At 41.8% G+C, this 19222-nt stretch overlaps 1 long non-coding RNA gene across 4 annotated transcripts in view; it reads right to left on the reverse strand.

Moving 5' to 3' along the window:
• The window catches only part of LOC109824616, an 18134-nt gene continuing 996 nt past the window's right edge, over window positions 2085-19222 (reverse strand). The window contains exons 1-4 of one of the 4 annotated variants that reach the window (XR_002242711.1): window positions 18813-19216; window positions 18239-18322; window positions 16774-17073; window positions 16290-16687 (exon numbers count right to left, since the gene is read on the reverse strand). This is a non-coding gene — a long non-coding RNA (uncharacterized LOC109824616). Of the gene's footprint in view, window positions 2282-16289; window positions 16688-16773; window positions 17074-18238; window positions 18323-18812; window positions 19217-19222 lie in introns of those variants that run through there. The other 3 variants (XR_002242713.1, XR_002242705.1, XR_002242701.1) reach the window with 3 other exon arrangements.

Here is a 19222-nt window from a genome sequence, read left to right on the forward strand (position 1 = left end):
TCTCTCTCTCTCTCTCTCTCTCTCTCTCTCTCTCTCTCTCTCTCTCTCTCTCTCTCTCTCTTTGTGTAGAGAAATTTGTAATGAAGTTTCCTCTTATTGAATGAAAATTAACTTTTGTTTCCATTCTTGAGTTTACCTTCATTGTTTATATTTCTTTAGCTTTGTGGCTTTGTTCTTATTAATAACTAAAATGTTGGGTGAAGTGAGTTAGTTGTAATGTGTTGACTTGTGCTAGGGACTTATGACACCTAGTTTACCTAATGCCTTAGTTTGGCTGAGCGTTTAATTGACCAGAACTTGACAGATGACTACTTAAGTTTTTAGGTCAATTAAGTATTGGCAAAACACTTAATATTCATACCTTAGGCTTATACAAAATGGCATAAATACCTTTTTAGCAAAATGACAACCCTGAGGTTGGTTGCCTAGGTCTTATGTATGTGTCTAGGTCTTCAAAATTCTCGTATGGTTGAGTGGAGACTATGGGACTCGACCAAGGGTTATGCCTTGGGTTTATCCTAAAGAGGTACTAAGGGCTTGTTAACATGCTAACCCTGAGTTTGGGTCGCCCATGACTTATTTGGATGCCAAGGTTTTTTAGTAACCATGATGGTCAAGTTGCACTGGAGGATTCGACCATATGTTGTGCATTGGGTTTACCCTAAAGAGGTACCAAGGGAATAAAATTCAACTAAGAAATCAAATGCCTAGAACTCTTAAGAGTTGACTAGGTCTTTGTTATTCATGAGGCTGAATCACAACCCTAATATTGGGTGCCTTAGTCTTAGGTAGGTGCTTAGGTCTTCAGAATCCCCGTATGGTTGAGTGGTGACTGTAGGAGTCGACTATACGGTTGTGCCTTGGGTTTATCCTGAGAAGGTACCAAGGGCTTGTTAACAGACCAACCCTAAGGTTAGGTCATCCAGGACTTATTTGGATGCTTGGGTTTTTAATAGCCATGATGGTCGAGTAGTACTGGAGAATTCAACCTTATTCTGTGCCTTGGGTTTACCCTGAAGAGGTACCAAGGGCTTAAAATTCGACTAAGGAATCGAATGCCTAGAACTCATGAGAGTTGACTAGGTCTTTGATAGCCATGAGGTTGAATGACAACCTTAAGGTTGGGTGCCTAGGTCTTACATAAATGCCTAGGTTTTCTGAATCCCTGTATGGTCAAGTGGCGACTGTGGGAGTTGACCATAGGGTTGTACCTTAGGTTTATCCTGAGAAGGTACTAAGGGCTTGTTGGGGGTGCCTAAGTCTTACGCAGTGCCTAGGTCTTCAGTCCTAGTAAAGGCTTGATACCTACGAGATAAGAGTTAATTAATATTTGATAAGATTTCATTAGTTTTGAAATTTACATGATTATGGAAAGTATCCGTTGTGGACAAATGATGCTCAAGGATGTTGAACCACTTGTGATCTTGCTTTGTCTCTGTTTCAAAGGCATGATGAAGCCACTAATATGGAACCCCTTTAGTTGGATTTTTCTTTTACCATAGCAGACGACTCGTTGAAGAATGAAGATGAGTCGGAATTCTATTTGTCATCTCATCAGCCAAGGTTCCTTTTGAGTTCAAATCTTCAGTGAGGCCTTGAAAGCAAATGGATGGCATGCTAGCCTTTAGAAAAAGGAACTACCCAGATGCTATGAATTATGTTGAATGACGTTTTCGAGGTTGGGTTTGCGAGGGTTAGGGGCACGATCAAAAGTTACATGGTACCTTTTTGTAGTGGAATTTTTTTATAGAGAGAACCCACCAGCCAGTATTATACTGTCACGCCCCGCTTCCCAAAATACTCGGGAACCGGAACGTGAACAAGCCCGCGACGTATTAGATTGAGAAGAAATATACACTACTTTTTTTTCTTTTCTTTTCTTCTCAATCCAATACGCTAAGCGTCTGGAAATAAGTACAATGCGAAGTCACAGGTCCCCAATCACACATAGCAAGAATATAAAGACAACCCAGAATAAAAATAGACATATCATTAATGGTAAATCATCCCAGACATAAAATATGGGTCAAACGTACCCTTATTACAACAACAGTTCAACTAGGAAATAAGAAATACATAGACCATAATAAAAGGAAATAAAATAACTAAATCTATCATCAAACAAAAGAAAAGTACGGTAAAAGAGTTTTAATATCCAACTACTACTACAGAAGAAAATCACTACGCTTCAGTTGGTTCTTCTACTCCTTCTGCAAGACACTCGGTTGAGAATCCTCTGGCTCTTGTATGATTCCGAACTGAGGCTGTACATCTCCTAAATCTGACGTACACCCAGAAAATAGGAGTACGTCAGCGTGTGGAACACACGGCAAGATCCCCCAAGGCAGGAACAAATACAATAACAGTAATGATAATATATGCGTGGTTAATGCGATAACGGAAATAGAAATAGAACATGTGATGATAGTAATAACGATAGAGGCATGCAACTGGAATACTAATAATCAAAAGAATCCAAAAATCAACCAAGTGACAAGATCATGCAGGTAGCGATCAAAAAACATCCAAGCAACAAGGTCATACAATAGATGGTATTAATACTTAAAAATCTACAACTCAAGACGTATGAGCGAAATAATCCAAACAAGGAAACCCTCATATATATACCATATGTCTCAAATTGTAGATAATTAAATATTAATCCTGATCTATGTATGAAAGAAAACAACTGATCTATATCTCACAAGAATCCATAAATCCTAACCAAAGTGACGACACCGATTCACTTTGATCCAACAACCAACCCTAGTGGCGACACCGATCCACTAGTAACAAGTCATGTAACTAGCCATCCTATAATAGATCACTGGTTCATATCTCACACAGAGTCAACGCTCATATTATCGGATAACTGACTGTTCGCATATCCCCCACGTGCATCCAAACAAATAAATTCAGGAATCAAAGTAGCGACACCGATCTACTTTGACCCAACCAATCAGCCCCCAGTGGCGACACCGATCCACTGTGACTCAACAAATCAATAAATCCCAGTGGCGACACCGATCCACTGTGACTTACCAAACCAACCAATCCCAGTGGCGACACCGATCCACTGGTACGAACCTGGAAGATATATCAACAGTCTTATCCGATTATATAAACATAGACTTTCCCACCCCAACTCATCTTGCTTTTCTAAGTTAACAATACACAAGTATCTAGGTCTTGTACACGGCACGCTAGGCAACTAAGGACATGAACTACTAACGGTTCTCAATACAATCAGGAACAATAAAAGCAGACATGTCAAATACAGTAATATAATCACAACATGAAGTGTAATCGTGAATCAGCAACTACGTACTACAGAAAATAATTCCTTTCCCAAAATAATTTCTTTTAAAAATTATTACTCATTATAATAATCCAAAATATTCTCTTTCCTAGAATAAATTCTTTAAAATTATTTCTCATCAATTATTATTCTAAAATAATTCTTTTTCTCAAAATAAATTCTTTTTAAATATTATAAGTTCTCCAAAATGATTCTGTTATCAAAATAAATTCTTTCACTTTATCATCATTATTCCGAAAATACTATTTATCACATAACTATGATTTAAATCAATATTATTCATCAAACCCACGCTGATAAATAGTCACAATATACTATGCAAATAATTCAGTTCTGAGCAAGAGGAATCTTGCCTCGGGGTTTCGTCGAACGGATCGACGACTGACGGCGAAGGCCAGGCGGCGAGCTCGGGTCGGGGTCGCTGGTTGGCGGGGACAGCGGCGTGAAGGGCGACGACGCGGGATCTCGACGGGGAGGAGAGAGGCTTGGCCGCGGCGACGGACTGAGGCGAACAGCGGCAAGGCGGCCAGAGGCGGTGTTAGGCGGATGAGGTCTGCGGCCTCGCCGGCGACGGGGAGCGCTTGCCTGCTGTGGCGGTTCGCGACACGGCGCGAAGCGGGGAGTAGACGGCGGCGCCGACGGCGTAGGCGAGGAGGACGATGAGCGGCGGCGACTACATGGGGGCGTTTGGGCACGGCGATGGATGTGCGGCGTCGTCGAGGTTGTGGGCGGAGGCCCCGAGCGGGAAGGGGCGGGGCCGGTCGCGAGCTCGGGCTGCAGGCGGCGGTCAGCGCGGCTGTTGCAGGCAGCGCATTTTGAAGGTTGGCGTGGCAGAGCGGCGCTGCTGGCCTGAACGGCGACACTCGCCGCCACAGGAAGGCGCAAGAGAGGAGGACGGAGAGGCGGCTGTAGGAGGGAGCTGGTGCTGCTTGGTCGTTGGTCGGGAGATTGGCAGTAAGGCCGGGCGGTTGAGGCTGTCGATCTCGGGGCTCGGCGTAGGTGTCATGCAAGGTGTCGAGGTCGACGAGCGGTCGCGAGCAGCGGAAGCAGGCGATTCACGGCCGAGGTTTCAGAGGCCGGCGACCTGGTGCGCGAGCTAGCGGCGTGTTGCTGGTCGTGGTGGATGGAGATGGGTTCAAGTGGCGGTGTAGGGGCGGCGTTTAGTGGCGTCGGGTTCGCGTGCAGAGCGTTGGCGACCGAGCGGGCTACGGGTCAGGGTGGCGACGGCTAGACGAAAGTCGGCGGCGGGCCGGTCTGGATGGGCGAGGGTCGGGGTGTTTCTCAGTGAGAGGAGGAGAGAGAATAGTAGGGGGCGGCGAGAAGAGTAAAATACATGAACAGTAGAGAGCGGTTGGAAGCTTAACATATATATATATATATATATATATATATATATATATATATATATATATATATAGTATATATATATATATATATATAGTATATATATATATATAGTATAATATTAGGGTTAGGGTTAATTAAGTTAAAACAAAATTAATTAAAAAGAAATAACTAATGACATTTAAAAATCAAAATAAATACGGGATAATTATCTACAAATAAAAACATACCTGTTGTGCTAATACAACAGTTGATACAAAACTAAAGAAATATACACATATTGTATAATTAAACAAGAATAATTAATAATAAAAATACTTCTACTTAAATTTAAAATTAAATAATTATGGGACAATTATATACACAGTAAAACGTACTAGTTATACTAATGCGATAGATAATATGTAACAATAGAAATAATACAATAAATTATACCAAAAACACGTAATTAATAATACTATGTATTATCTAAAATAATTCATAATAATATTAATAGTATAATATATTATTTAAAATAATACGTAATAGTACCGATACACAACAAATTAATTCCAAAAATTTTTACCGCATAAAATAAATTTATAAATATCAAAATCATTTAAATAAATATATAATCCGATTTTTAAATTATAGAAAATTGTACTCCCTAGAAATGACAAATCATAGTGGGATTCTTGAAGGACCTTCGGGAGCACTGGGGACAAGACCATGCTTTGAATGGAGAAATCTCCTTCTTGGGGATCATGCGGGTCGCATGCTTCGGCCACAAAAGCTTAGGCAACTTTAGTGGTGTAGGCGTCAGTTGAAGGGCCAAGGTCATTCTTCCTGAGAAGACAATCAGCTAAGAAGCCCTAAGTTTTTCCCGTAATCTCTTCCCTAGTAGATAAGAGATTCCTTCCAAGAATCCTCATGGTCCAAGACGCCTATCACAAACTTAATCATTGCTCCTATGCTCATATGAGCTATTGCCAATTAGAGCTTAAGTGATGTTTGGCCTGATCGGAACTTGTGTTCTGGCCAGAGGTATTCTGTGATGGCAATTAGAAGCTAGGTTGTTTTGTTAAAGACAACCACCCTTATAGTGTGTCTTCTTCTGGAGGGCTTTTAGGGGTGTTGAAGGTCGCTCTACCATCTAGCAGATGGTGTGCTTGGCAAACACTCCCCAGAAAGGTCGCTCAGGCCTTCGAGGACAAAGTCTATGTTGGTTCCTCTTAGCTAAACCTAACATTCCTTAGCTTGAATGATATAACTCCTGAGTTCATTTAGCTTGGATGATGCAACTACGATGTTGTTCTTTGCGGTGAGTAGAATCAAACCCCTTGTTCAGAACTTGATATGTCTTCTCGAAAAAGAAAAGATGCCCTACTGTTGAAACCAAACTATTAATGACTACGACCAAACAGTCAATCAGATCATGGCTAGGATCAGTTCTGATCTGGAACTAGATCGGTCCCCCCTGAGTACTAGTCGGGATGAGATAAGGGAGAGTGATGAAGGGGTCGCTTCCTTCTCTGACTTTATGCCTGGTTCTTGAATGGGGGTCTGAGATCCACGCTGCACACACAAGAAAAACTCATGAGAGGGCGGGGATCGGTTCCCCCGTGGTTCCTCCGATGGTCAAGTTAGTTGATAAACTTGAGTGGGGAATGGGAAGGTCAGGAACCGATATGGTTCTTTAGGTGACCATGTGTCGTTACAGAGGATCTGTGTGTGTTTCTCTATGTGAATGAAGAATTGTGTGTTCTCTTTCTTAGAGACGGAGAGAGAGAAAGTTAGGTAGCCTTAGCTTCCCATTAGATTTAGTTCAATTAGAATTTAAGTTCCCCCACACACACCCCTTACGAGGTTAGGAATCCTACATGTAATATATCTTTGTATCACCCTGCATAGGGAGATGGTGCTGAAGTGCAGGCTAAGAGCAGTGTCATCCCTCTCTTTACAGGTGTCAGCTAGTGACTAGACAGGAAATCACATCGGCATGGGCGAGGGTGTCTCCGCATTTTCCAGGAAGTGATTGAGAATATAGCAAGAGGCACATGGGCGACTGACAAGTCATGGAGACTATCAGGCTAGAATTCGGATAAGGTTTGTCCAAGGTCGATTGGGATGCAGACATATACTCTGGGAGAGAGGCTTGAGGCAAAGTTTATTCCTCAAAACTGTTGACAACAGGGAATATCCATCAAGTCCTCTTTGTGTGTGTGTGTGTGTGTGTGTGTGTGTGTGTGTGTGTATCTGTGTGTGTGTGTGTGTGTGTGTGTGTGTGTGTGTGTGTGTGTGTGTGTGTGTGTGTGTGTGTGTGTGTGTGTGTGTGTGTGTGTGTGTGTGTGTGTGTGTGTGTGTGTGTGTGTGTGTGTGTGTGTGTGTGTGTGTGTGTGTGTGTGTGTGTGTGTGTGTGTGTGTGTGTGTGTGTGTGTGTGTGTGTGTGTGTGTGTGTGTGTGTGTGTGTGTGTGTGTGTGTGTGTGTGTGTGTGTGTGTGTGTGTGTATATACACATATATATACATATTTTGATGGCTAAGATCACATAGTCAATAGTATCCAGAAGAGGATAGGTTCGATTCAATGTTCATGAAGGGCCTCTTTCTTCCCTGACTTTATCTCTAGTTCTTGAGTTGGTGTGTTTATCAATCTACACGTGTGGAAACTCGTAAGAGGGTAAAGATTAGTTTCCCTTTTGTACCTCTATCAATTAAGTTAATTGTTGAACTTGAGTGGGGAAAGTTAGAACAGCGTGTTCATGTGTGCATAAAAATAATCCAGGATTCGATTTGTGTTTCTTCCAAAAGTCCCCCTTAAGTTCGAATGATACTTGTAATTATATCTAAAGCATGAGCGGTTAATGGGTCACTTCAACCGAGCACAGTGGGGTGGTGGCGAAGTGCTGGTTGGCAACTAAGTCAGCTTTTGCTTTACAAGTGTCGGGTGGCGACTGGATGGTAGATCACTTAGGCATTAAATGAGAAGTGATCAGTGGCTGGACAGTGGCCCACATGGTCTGATGAGTCATGGAGACTATAAGGACTAGATAAATAATGCTCCTACTATGCATTAAATGTGATGCAGACATGTAGCCAGTGAGGGTAGCTTCATCGAGAAGTAACACCGTTTTGAGACGGTTTCAAGGGGGTATTCAGGACTAGTAATCCAATAGACTCTTGGTGAGCCACCTAGGATGAGATGACCGACTAACACCACCTTTTGTGTTGGCATGGAAGAATATCTACTAGACGAATCAATTGAGTCGGACTATAGAGGATCTGGACCATCCCTTTGAGCGGGGCAAGACGTATAAGTATAAACCCGTTTGTTTACTAATACGCTATATGTCCAAGAGTATGAATACTTCTAAGGGTTGGTTGGCCAAGAGTTAGTGGCGTTTGTCAAGGATATGGAGGGCCGACTTGCTCGCCTCGACTCGGTGTTGTGGGCAGAACGGAGGTAGCCTTAGCTTGCAAAGTTGGTGTTGACCATTTTGTCTCACTGATCCCTGTTTGTTCTCTCCTATCACCTGACCGCCTTTATCCTCCCCGGGTCACTTGTTGTCTGGATTTTTTAAAAGAGATCGAGTCTAGTGGAGGTGGGTTTAAACTGATGGTGAGTGATAGGGAAGATGAAGTAGGGGAGGAAATGGAAGAAGATTCGCCTATGCCTTCTTCGGGTGCTACCATCGAGACCTCTGCCCCTATTGACACCCATGTCTTCGTTTGAACTATCACTGCCACTGAGACTGTTTCTGCCACTAAGGCTTCTGGCTTTAGGGGACTGCTACTTCGGGTTAATAATGCTGAGGGCTTGCCCCCGTCTCTTTCCTTTATGCTTTATACAGAACTTGTAATAAAGTTCGACTATAGGAATAAAAATCAGCTTTGTTTTCATTTTTGATTCTTGTCTTCACTACTTTCTTGCTTCACTTTCCTAACTTGAAGCTCGCAGCTTTGCTCTTATTGCTATGATGGGTTAGTCATATGGAAGTTGAGATGACTGGCTCTTGGTACAAATTGTGCAGGCCAAGCGTCTTGTTCTTTGACTAACAAAGGATCGGCATGATATGCTTCAATTTCCCTTGTCAATGCACGATCAAATACTGAGACTTTCGTATTTTAGATCTATATATGGCATTATAACAACCCTGAGGTCGGGTGTCTAGGTCTCATGCAGACGCCTAGGTCTTCATATACCCATAATGGTCAAAAGATTATTGTGGGAGTCGACCATATGGTTGATACCTCAGGTTTAGTCCTAAAAAGGCACCAAGGGCTTTTCATATAGGATGACAATCCCGAGGCTATGTGCCTAGATCTTACAAAGATGCCTAGATCTTCAATATCCTCATATAGTCGAGAGGTGACTGTGGGAGTCGACAATAGGGTTGATGCCTTGGGTTTATTCCTGAAAAGACACCAAGGGCTTTTCACATAGGATGATAACCCTGAGGTTGTGCACCTAGGTCTTACATTGATGCCTAGGTCTTTAATATCACCATATGGTTGAGAGACACTATGGGCATCGACCATAGGGTTGATGCCTTGGATTTGTTACTGAAAAGCCACCAAGGGTTTTTGTCCTGCATGAGGGGGGCAATATGATAGCACGAGACAAGAGTTAGTTTCAAGAATAATTTTATTAATATTAAATAAAATTATAGGGTTATTGAAAGTATCGCCTCAAGTGCTCGACATTCCACAGATGTTGTAGGATTCTCCTATTTGGGGCCTTTAGATGATAGGTACCGACTCGTAGCTCCTCTAGGATTGTATAAGGGCCTTCCCAGTTGGGTGCTAACTTACCTCTCTGAGTGTCCTTATTGAAAGTAGTTTTACGAAAGACAAGATCACTAGCCATGAATCTTCTCGGTTGGATTTTACTGTTGTAGTAATGAGGGATTCGTTGCTGGTTAGTGACTTGGGTTCAAAGTGCTTTCTCTCGAGTCTCATTTAGGAGGTCAAGCCAAATTTGTAGTCCTTCTAAGTTTGATTCCTCATCAAAGTGTCGTAGTTGGATTGTTAGCATACCGACTTCGATAGGAGTAACTGCTTCTGCACCGTAGGTTAGCTTGAATGGCGTTTCTTTATTCGAATTCTTGTGAGTTGTGCGATATGACCATAGAATGCTGGGTAATTCTTCAACCTAGTTCCTGACTACGGCATCCACTTTTTTCTTTAATGCCTGTAAGATACATTTATTAGCAGCTTCTGTGAGGCCATTGGACTGTGGATGAGCGACAAAAGAGAATTTCAGATGAATGTTATATTCTTCACAAAAGCTGTGAAAGCCTCTGCTATCGAATTGGGTACCATTGTCGATCACAAAGGATCGAGGTATTCCAAAATGACAAACTATGGATTTCCATACGAAACTCGTGACGTTACTCTCACCAATCTTTGCAACGGTTCAGCTTCAATCCATTTGGTGAAGTAATCAATCGCCACAATAAGAAATCTCCTTTGTTTAGAAGCTTGAGGGAGAGGTGCCAGCAAATCCAATCCCCATTAGGTGAATGGTACCGGGCACAAGATGGAAGTCAGCTCCGTCGCTGTCGCTCGGGGTATGAATGAGAAAATCAGGCATTTTTGGCAATGAGAGACGAGTCGTCTTGACTCGGCGAGAATAGTTGGGCAATAATATCCCTGACAGATGACTTTTTGTGCAAGAGTTTGGGCCCCATGATGGTTCCCACAAGTACCTTTGTGTATTTCTTTAAATATATAGTTAGCCTCGTGCAGTCTAAGGCGTTGTAGTTAGGTTCCGATACCACTGCTTGAATACGACATCCGATAGAGTCACTCGTCGATCATGAGGTTGCGGTGAGAATTCCTTTGTAAGTGCTTGGCTTCAACCCGATCTTCAGGTAGAGTACCTTGTGTTAGATAAAGGATGATAGGATCCAGCCAACAGTGTGTTACTAGTGCCTCTGTCTCCAAAACAATCTTGGCTAGCTCGGAGATGCTAGGCTTTCAAGGGTGTCGGTGTAGACAGGTCTCGAGTTGATTCTCGAATTTGTCAACCTGAGTTTAGAAAGGGTATCCGCTTGGGTGTTAAGAGAGAGAGGAACTTGGGTTATTCTGAATTGCAAAAAGCAAGTCAGAAGCTCTTTAGCAGCATTTAAGATACAAGGCCATCTTCATGTTTTTAGCTGCATATCGCCCATTGACTTGATGGATGACTAATTGTGAGTAGGAAAGAATATAAAGGCATTCTACCTTTAGTGCTTGTTCTATTCGAAGGCCAGCGAGAAGGGCTTAATATTCAGGTTCATTGTTAGATGCGAAAAAATTGTAGGATATGGAATGTTCATGCATTAACTCATCGAGGCTTCGCAGACTACCCCTGCTCCGCTACCGGCTTCTCCAAAAGATCCATCAACTTTCAATAACCACCATGAGTTGCACCTAAGTAAGTCGTACTCCTAAGCGTGATGATTTGGTAGAGCAGATGCCTAGACTGCTAGAAGTGCCGGAAGTGTTGGCTGATGAGATGGCGATGGCGCATCTAGTTCATCGTTTAGAGAAGTTGATTCAATCAAGAAGTCTACCAAATCTTGAGCTTTAATTGTTGTCCTGGGCTCGAATTGAACGTCATTCTCGCTAAGTTCGACCACCCATGTAACCATCCTTCCTGAAGTTATGGGGCTGCCTAGCGCTTTCTTTAAAGGTAGGCTTGTTCGTACAATAATAGCATGAGCTTGAAAGTATGGACGGAGTCTCCTGGCGGTGATGATAAAGGCAAAGGCAGCCTTCTCTATGAGAGGTTAATTTAGTTCGCCCACCTTGAGGATCCATCTCACATAATAGAGAGGCTTCTGAATATTCTCCTCCTCCCGAACCATAACAGAACTAAAAGTTTTGGGGGAGATGACCATGTATAGGTACAATGTCTCTCCACTCATGGGTTGGCTCAGTAGTGGTTTAGTACTCAGATAGGCTTTAGGTTCTTGAAACGCGACACTACACTATGACATCCAGGACGTATTCTCCTTTAAGTTCTTACTTCCCATTAGAATTTTAAAGAAGGGGAGGCTCCTCTCGACAGATTTAGAGAGGAATCGACCCAGAGACACAATCTTTCCATTCAACTTTTGAATGCCTTTGAGTGTGCGTAGTTCTAGTAGTCGGTTAATGGCGGCTATCTTCTTAGGGTTGATCTCTATACCCCTCTGTGTGGTCAAAAGTCCCAAGAATTTTCTCGATTTTACCCCAAAGGCACACTTGGAGGGATTGAGCTTCATCCGGTAACGTCGGAGAGTGGAGAAGGTCTTGTCCAAGTCTGAGATATGGCCGGATGCTTACTTTGATTTCACAAACAAGTCATCAACATAAGCCTCCAGATTATGCCTAATCTGGAGTTTAAAGACTCTAACGAGAAGTCTCTGATAGGTAGGTCCTACATTCTTCAAACCGAATGACATCATCTTATAACAATAGATGCCTAGATCGGTGATGAAAGAGGTCTTCTCCTGATCATGCTCTGGCATACAAATCTGATTATAGCCGAAGAAGGCATCCATGAAGCTGAGCAGCTTATGGCCCATACTCTCATCAACTAATTGGTCAATTTGAGGCAGAGGGTAGCTGTCTTTAGGACAGGTTCTATTGAGGTCGGTGAAGTCTACACACATTCGCCATTTATTCGTAGATTTTTTCACCAAGACAACATTAGCTAGCCACTCCGGGTATTGGACTTCCTGGATGAAGCCGGTTCTAAGAAGGCTGGTGCGTTTGTCGACAGCTAGCTCATGGCTGATGACTTCGGGGGGAGCCCCCGGCATCTCCTCGGGTGCCTACGTAAATACATCAGCATTCGCCTGTAGGAATTCAACTAAAGCCCCTCGTAAGTGTTCAACTAAGCTTGACCCAATTTTAACCGTCTTCGATCCTTCTTGGTTAATGGGTATCGCCTGAAGCTCCTCCATCGGTGTTGTCCTCTGATGCTCCATTGTTTCCTCCAGTTAGAGGCAGGCCTTTTCGACAGGTAGGGCATCTTGCGCACCCTTACCCTTGCTTGAGAGCTGATAGCAAGATCTAGCCTCTCGTTGGTTGCTCCTAGCCATACCGACTCCATTGGGAGTCAGGAACTTGAGCATTTGGTGATAAGTTGAGGGAATGGCTCGCAACAAGTGGAGGGCAGTTCGACCAAGGATAATATTGTTGGCCGACTTGAGATCCATTATCAAGAATTGGATTGGGACAGTAACCTGTCTGGGTGATCTCCTATCGTTAGTGGGAGAGTGGTCATTCCTTCTGGAAGAAGAGAGTGCCTAGTGAAGCTGATAAGGGGTCCCTGAAGGGGACTAAATGAGATCTATCGATACCCATTTTATTGAAGGCATCGACGTACATGATATATACCAAGCTTCATGTGTCGACTATAATTTGTTTCACCCGGTAGTAGTTGATTCTTGCCGTGATAAAAATAGTATCATCATGGGGTGTTTCCATACCTTGTAGATAAGCGTCCCCAAAGGATATGGGTTCGTCGGTATTTATTTTTTTTTCAACTTCGTAGACTCGCAATGCCCTCTTAGCATATTTTTCCAAGCATTGTTAGAAGATCCTACAGTAGTGGGACCACCACTGATGGTATTGATGACCTCTTTATGGCTAGGCTCCATGGTTCGATTTTCCTGATGCGGTCGAGGATGAGGTGACCACGAATGGGACCTACTTTAGGCTTGATGCCGGTTAGATTCCCGACGATACCATCAAGTGGCAAGATTCTTTAAATACCCCCTTTCTATTAAATCGTCAATATCCCTCTTGAGGACGCAACAGTCATTAGTGAGATGACTGTGATCCTGATGATACCGACAAAACTGTCGGGTATCATGATTCCTTGGATTTGACATCAATTAGTTGCGGGCTCTTTAAGGTATCCCTCTCTCTGGACCATAGCGAGAGCATTGGTGAGAGAGGTGTCGAAGATTGTGAGGTTTCTTTTTGTCTCATGGCATCTCTGTCGGTCCCTCATATTTGTTCAGTTGGAGTGAGGGTCGAATCTTGGGGGGTCTTTAGGCCATTCTCGCCTTGCAGGGAGGCCTCTCGCCGATTCTTGAGTTAGTCCAAAAGTCGGTGTGGCTATCGGGTGGACAATATGGTTGTAGCCCTTAGTGGCGTTAATGCCATGGCCGCAGAGGTCTCTAGGCTCCTAGTTGATGTTTTATGGGCTCGGGCCTCCTCCAAATCCATGTACTTGTGTTCCTTGGCTATCAACTGCTCGTAGTTGTCAACAGGCTTCTTGACAAGTGAGTCGGCTAACTCATTGTTCTGCAAGACCAAGACGAGTGCGGACATGGCAATTGCACTTCCTAGGTCAATGACCCCTAGTCTCTTCGCCTGAAATCTTTTGAAATAGGATCGAAGGCTCTCTTTAGGCCCCTGCCTCATCTGAATCAACACTAGGGGAGCAATTTCTGCTTGGTATCAGCCAGGAAGGGATGGATGAATTTTTGGTTGAGCATACAAAAGCTATTGATGGATTTCCTTCTGAGAGCATTCCACCAAAGCTTAGCACTCCCTGCAAGAGTGATCGGGAAGCATCGGCAGAGGGTTGCTTCCAAAACTTAGAGCATGCTCATTATGTCGTAATAGTTTTGAACATGCTCAGCAGGGTCTCCTTCACGTGTATATATCTCTACGTGGGGCATTTTGAACTTCTCGAATGGGTAATTCATTATGTCGTCATAGAAGGGGGTGTTTCCCCCGATAGCTTCTACACTCGATCATAATCGAAGTCCCTTACGGTGGTAGAGGGGGATGAAGATGTATGGTGGCAATGATGGGCCCTATAGGCTCCTTCATTATGGTCTCTAGGATGGCTAGGACCAGAACTCTCACCAGTACTTTCCTATTCGGCGAGAGGTTAGAGGTGAGGTTCTTCTTGGCAGAGTGTGCGACGAGAGAGTGAAACATATCGTCAAGTGTGACTTGGCTGATAAACAGCTATGCGAGGAGTCCGAGGTGGGACCTCTCACCATGCTCCATAGTGGAGAGAACTCTCCAGTCTTCGGTCTAGATTATGCAGGCGATGAGACGATGACACTTCTTGTTGTTGTGGAAGCCGGTCAAGGACTTTGTTAGTAAAGATGACAAGTTGCTCCTAAAAGGATTGAGCAAGCCAGTGAGTAGTGTCCTCGAGTTGACCTCGAGTGACATTATTATGGTATTCTACAGGGCGAGATTGGTTAGACCCTTGCTTAGAACCTGACATGTTTTCTCAAAAAAGAAAAAGTAGCCCCACTGCGGGCGCCAAACTGTTGATGACTAAGATCACATAGTCAATATTATCCAGAAGCGGATAGGTTCGGTTCAGTGTTAATGAAGGGTCGTTTTCTTCCCTGACTCTATATTTGGCTCTTGAGTTTGGGTGTTGATCAATCTGCACATGTAGAAACTCGTTTGAGGGTGTTCTTGTGTTTAGAAAAATACTTGTGTGTAGAAACTCGTACGAGGGCGGGGATTAGTTTCCCTGTTGTACCTCTAACGATCTAGTTGATGAACTTGAGTGGGGAAAAGTTAGAACAGTGTGTTCTTGTGTGCAGAAAAATACTCCAGGGTTCAATTTGTATTTTTTTCCAAAAGTCCCCTGTAAGTTCGAATGATATATGTATTTATATCCGAAGCATGAGGAGTTAATTTGTCACCTCGACCGAGCACAATGATACGGTGGTGAAGTGTGGGTTAGCAGTTAAGTCAGCTTTTACTTTACCGGCGTCGGCTGGCGACTGGAGGGTAGATCACTTCTGCATTAAATGGGATGTGATCAGTGGCAGGACTGTGGCCCACGTGGTCCGAATAGTCATCAAGACTATTGGGCTAGAGAAATAATGCTCCTGCTATGCGTTAAATGTTATGCAGACATGTAGCCAGTGAGGGAAGCTTCGTTGAGAAGTAATGCCGTTTCGAGGTGGTTTCAAGAGGTGTTCTGGACGAGTAATCGAGTAGACTCTTGGTAGGCCGTCATGAATGAGAAGACCGACTAATTGCGCCTTTCGTTTCGGCATGGAAGAATGATGACTAGACGAATCGACTTAGTTGGACTATAGGGGATCTGGGCCATCCCTTTGAGCGGGGGAAGACGTATAAGGTTACATCCATTTGTTTACTAATGTGTTGTATGTCCAAGAGTTGGAATACTATAACAACATACATGCATACATGTACATATACATCTATATGTATATATATATATACACACGCGCGCGCGCGCACACACACAGAGAGAGAGGGAGAGAGAGAGGCACACACATACATACATACACATACGTACATGTATATGTACATATACATTATATGTGTCTATATATATACGCATGTACATATACATATATGTGTGTGTATAAATACACACATATGCATACATGTACATATATACACACACCGATACACACAAATACCTATAAGTATATACATATGTATGTGTCTATATATACGTGTGTGAGTGTGTATTAGTTTATTTGGTCAAATTCAAAAGTAGGGGCAAAAATACCCAAATAATAGTTAAATTTATCCAGGCCCACACATATGCATATGTATACATATATGTAGACACACACACATACACAGAAATACCAATACATATATACATATTTATTTGTCTCTCTATATATATGTGTGTGTGAGAGTGTCTATTAGTTTATTTGGTTACTTTCAAATGTGGGGGCAAAAATACCCAAATAATAGTTAAACTTATCCAATCCACACGTAGTAATGTGCGGTTAAAACTTGGGGGACAGAGGATAACATACAAACAAAATATGTATCACACGACTAGTTAAAAAGATCGTTCATGAAACTATGCACCAAACCATACCGAAATGCCTAACCAGACGGATTGAAATAAAATCACGCAGCTTGACCATAGGGTCAGACATTTCTAACAAAAACTTTAAATATATGCTTCTGTCAAACCCAAACCAGACGGCTATAAGTCGCCTCCACCAGGCAGCTGCTCATCATCGAAGTGGTTACCGGGGCCGGTTCTATGATTTTAGGGGCCCTGTGCGAAAAATAAACACATGGCCCTTCGCTATATACAAAATATCAAAATATTCCAATTTGAATCCCTAAAATGATATGGAACAAAATGTTACAGATCAGACATTAAAATATTACCTGAATTTTTTACATCTGGACAGTCTTTAACATACTTTTCAAGTGCTATTGCTCATTCTTCATGTTTTCGGTCACCTGAATAAAATGTTACTGATCAGATAAATGCATGTAATCCCACCTTAATAAAGCTTTCCAATAGAGCAAATAGACTACAATAAGAAATACTTGCATATTATGTTCCTCTTGTATATGTGCTTACCTTCATAAGAGATATCAAAGCCTTTAGCATCGAAAAGTATCATCGAAAAATTTCACCATGGTCAATACGTCGAACATGTTCTTGCATTACAGGATCCCATTCTGTAATCATTTCAATTAGGCCTAAAAAATTTCCATTATTATTTTGATAAATTCTCTCATTTGTTCCTCGAAATGCCAAGTTATGTTTAGCCAGATATTTAACAACAGAAATTATTCGTTGTAATACTTTCTTCCAATGTTCCTTCTCTTTATTAATTTGCTCTTGAATATTTTTATCGATCATTTTATTTTTCTTTAATTTTATGCGTAAATCAAGCCAAGTACTCATGCTAATGATGTGCTCATTAGTTGTTTCATGGTCTTTAAGCCTAGCACTAAGATGTATCCAATCATTAAATCCTTCATTTATTAAATAACTTCTCTTAAAACCATTTTTAAACAATTTACAACAAAAATAGAATACTTTATCGATATCCTTTGAATAAACTAACAATTCCCTATCACATTCCTCTCCATTTGATAAATTCCTAGTGTAAAATGACGAAGAAAAACATTTTCCTAATTTATCTTTAGGACCTTTTTTGACTAATAGATCTCTTATATGGCCATTTTTTACAAATATATCTCTAGATTTTGTGTCCAAATTATCCCAAGTTCATGGATCATAAATATTTAAATTCATGAGCATGGACTGATTAGGTTGTTCATTGCCTAAAATATTTTCATTCTTCATGAGCATGGACTGATTAGGTTGTTCATTGCCTAAAATATTTTCATTCTCATTTTCATTTTCATTGTCAATATCAAGTTCATTGCCTAAAATATTTTCATTCTCATTTTCATTTTCATTGTCAATATCAATTTCATTCTGATTCTCATTCTCATTTTCATTTTCATTATGTTTCTCATTTTCATTATCATTTTTATTTTCATTATCATTCTCATTTTCATTCTGATTCTCATTTTCATTATCACTTTCATTTTTACTTTGATCATCAACATTTTCATTCTCATACTCATTCAGGTCCAAATCATTAATGTTATCATCTTCAATTGAATTTTCAACTAAATATCGTGTTTCTTTAACAATGAATTTATCAAGCGCTCCACTTTGAGTTTGGACAAATTGTTCAATTTTTCTTTTTTCTTACGTTTATCATATCCAGAAGGATACTATCTTAGAGACATTTCTAATTTTCTATAATAAAACAAAAAAATATTATAATCAAATTAAAAGAAGTGAAAATATTCAGAACAATACAACCTAATTTGAAGCCTTAAATCAAGTGGAAGAGGAACTCGAGTAGTCTGTAAAAGATAGTTGATTTTCTTTTTCCCACGGTCCAACCTGTAAAATGAAAGAAAGCATTCATAAGAAAAAGAAAGACCACTAAATGCATAATACAGTTAACACCTCGATAGGGAAAATAATTTAAAATTCTAGCCATATTATTATAAATCTAAAGCGTATGAATTTGATGAAAAAATGAGTTCAATCAACCAAACAACCAAAGCGTCATCAGCATCAGGTTGGTCACAATTCACTATGTTGTCCAAGTTGTAGACATCATATTCAGAAGCTAAAAACGTCATACAAACTTAATCAATTAAGAAAACCAAAAGATACAATGTGTACCAAGTACCAACATACAAATCTTCATCCAAGGGTTTTCATCCAAGGTTTCCTCTTAAATGGCCACTAAAAACACCCAAATTCTTCAGCCCTAATTTGCCAAAATAAGCAATAAAATATCAATTGCACCCTAATTGATGGCATCACCACTTCTCACCATCAAAAAAGCCCAAATTGATATACCCAATTCAAAAACCAAGCATACCTTGCTCCTTCTTGATGTCCTCCCTCCTCCTCTTCTGATGTCGTGCCCAATCAGCGATACAATGATGACGATGTTTGAGAGAGACTGAGAGGAGGCGGCGGTAGGGAGTGGGAGAAAGAGAGAATAGAGTTAGGGTTTTCTACTGTGGGAGCTTAAAGACTTGGCTGTGGGTGGGCCTTAGTCAGGGTGAGGCCAAGGCACAGCTCCAATTTTTTTAAAAAAAAATTAGGGCCCCCAATTTTAGGGGGCCCTGTGCGGTCGATCAGTCGCACTGGTCCAGAACCAGCACTGGTGGTTGCACCATCATCCATTGCGGCTTCACCATCATCCTGTGTCGTTGTGCCATCATCTTTTGTAGCTGCACCATCGTCCAGTGTGGCTACATCATTGTTCAGTGCACCTACACCACT

Source organism: Asparagus officinalis, chromosome 1 (genome assembly GCF_001876935.1).
Source record: "Asparagus officinalis chromosome 1, Aspof.V1, whole genome shotgun sequence".
Classification (NCBI taxonomy): Eukaryota; Viridiplantae; Streptophyta; class Magnoliopsida; order Asparagales; family Asparagaceae; genus Asparagus; species Asparagus officinalis.